This window comes from Carlito syrichta, unplaced genomic scaffold (genome assembly GCF_000164805.1).
Source record: "Carlito syrichta isolate Samal-C Ts95f unplaced genomic scaffold, Tarsius_syrichta-2.0.1 Scaffold307480, whole genome shotgun sequence".
In the NCBI taxonomy this organism is placed as follows: Eukaryota; Metazoa; Chordata; class Mammalia; order Primates; family Tarsiidae; genus Carlito; species Carlito syrichta.
The window spans coordinates 96,881-99,314 of record NW_007251576.1 but is presented as its reverse complement, the minus strand read 5'-3'; the positions used below and the strand labels follow the sequence as shown (position 1 = coordinate 99,314).

At 47.9% G+C, this 2,434-nt stretch overlaps 1 pseudogene; it reads right to left on the bottom strand.

The window, feature by feature from the left end:
- Nucleotides 1-319: 319 nt before the first annotated feature.
- On the bottom strand, nucleotides 320-2,209 carry LOC103266866 (annotated as a pseudogene).
- Nucleotides 2,210-2,434: the final 225 nt, after the last annotated feature.

Genomic DNA, 2,434 nt, shown 5'->3' with positions numbered 1-2,434 from the left:
GCAGTGTTTGGCTTTAAGCCAAAGGGACAAACCCCTGCCCCCCAAAAAAGAATAACAATGAATTCCATACTACCTCTTCTACACCTTGGGAGATCTGCATCTAAAAGCTCCCAACAATGACCAGCACAGGGCGCTGATACTATGTTACTAGAGAAGGAGATACACATAGTTTTAATAAAACCCTCATGCACAGTTAAACATGATCAAAAGCCTGGAGACTGCTAAAAGGAGTCATGAGTACAGGAGGCTGCAGAGTAGAGTTCAGGTGTGTCCTTTCTTACAGCCAGTCACTGCTGGGAAATAATAGGCAGATGTGACCTCACTTGAGCATTGGAGAAGCAAAAAAGTTGCCTTGTCCCAGGTTGGTAGCAGACTTGCTTTTGCTCCCAAATCTGGGAGTGTTCTTGATGAGGGTGGAGCGGACTCTCTGCGACAGGGAACTAGATGAAGGAGTCTTAAGAAGCTGATGCTCAGGAGTGGTCACAGGTCCCAGTAAACTCACTTTAACATCTGGGGTCTGTGGTGTTGAAAAGGCGTTTGTGTTTTCAATGACACGCAGGGGTCAATGTTCTCTTGCTCTGCCATCATGTACTTACTTCAATATTCCAGAGGCAATGAAAGCAGGCACTTCACCACTTTGGGTTGATGCCTAGTGTCCTGTAACATTGTAACTGAGTCTGGATTGGGCACAGCGTGGGCAACTATTGTAGGGCCAAAGACTTTAGCCAGATTGACAACATCCATTTTAGTGTGTGGACTCAGAGCCACTCTCTGCAACTGAATCATGAGAAAAGCTAATGTGTCCCTGTTGGCCTGGGGAAGTTCACCAACAGCCTGGTACATGGCAGCTATGCTGTTGTTTTCATCTGTGATTTCTGCTGCTTCCATGAAGACTTTATTTAGTCGAAAGGTCAGAAGGGGTTCTTTGAGATTTTGAAGGAAGTCTTTTAGAAGGCTACAGACAGCATGGATATCCTCCACTTTGCTGAGGAGGGGTACAATTTTCACTCTAAGGAATTTCTCTTTCAGTTCTTTTACTGTCCGGTCACAGCCCGAGATCCTATGTAGACCTGTCTCAGCCCTCTCTGCTCAATCTCATTTACACAGTGGACAACAATGGAAGGGATCATTGGAGAAGTCTGGGACACAAAATCTTCCAGCATTCCCTCTCCAATCTTGACAGGTGTTCCTATCAGGGTAGGAATGCAGGGAAGGGGATGACGGTCCCGACATTCTGGATGAGAGACCACTCGACAGTCTCAACACTTCAGGAACAGCTTACCAGATTTTATCTGCTTTCCACATGGAACACAGGATTCAGGTTTAATCACCGTCTTAGAGACGAAGTCATGCAGGCGCATCCCTCCATGACTTTGCCACGTGCCTGCACTGTCTGTCTCAGTTCTGGACTCCAGCTGCCTGCTGCCCAGGGTGGAGTCAGTGTTCCAAGGTTGTAAAGTACCTGTTTTCCTTTGGCTCCTGGTCCAGTATGGCACAGTCTCAATAGTGGACACAGCTTCGATGGGCCCTCCATCACTGGGAACAGTCACTGTAGTTTTTGCAACAATAGATTCGTTCCCCTGGTCTGCTGTGGAGCTAATGGAACGAGTTTTCTTTGCAGGCCCAGGGGGACCATCAATGAACTGTCGGCTATTTGAGCGCCTCTTTTCTCTTTTCTTCAGCTTGAAAGTCTTCACCAAAGAAGAATCCCAATCCAATGATTCATCAGTCTTGCCAAAGCTGATATCTGAGAAAATGGAACCGGATTCATCCATGGTTGACAGTCTTTTTGTTCCCAATATTGCTGCCGGATGGTTGACCTCTGTTGAGAAAAGCCAGAGCTGATTTTTGCTCCTTGCTCAGTTGAATGCTGTCAGATGTGTCACACATGAGCATCTCTCGAATCAGCTGAACCTGTACTTCCAGCTTTTCTCAGTCAGCCTCAGCTCGCTGTCTCCGTTTTATCTCTACATCCACCTGATTACGAGCATGCTTCAGCTTAACATCCAGAGCGCTACACTCAGTCTCCGCTTTCATCAAAAGATCTTTGTATTTCCTCAGCTCATGGTCTGTTCTCTGCCACTTTTTACGGAAATCCTCAGTCCTTTGCCAAATGGATGAATTGGGGTTCATTTCCTTCACTGAGAATCTCTACCCGGCGTTCAAGTTGTTCAAACAGATTCCGCAAATTCAGCATCGTAGTATCCATCTCGCGGGGTCCGCCGGGCCCCACCTGGGCCGCCCTTCCACTTCCCTCAACGCCTCACCCAACAGCAGAGCAGCGTCGTCTCGCTGCCAGCTCCAGGTTGAAAACCGGCAGCAACCAATCACCAGCCGGTCTTTTTTTTTTTTTTTTTTTCCAGTTGGAGTCTCACTCTTGTCGCCCAGACTGGAGTGCAGTGGCCGCTCCCGGCCACCGCAGCCTCGACCTGCT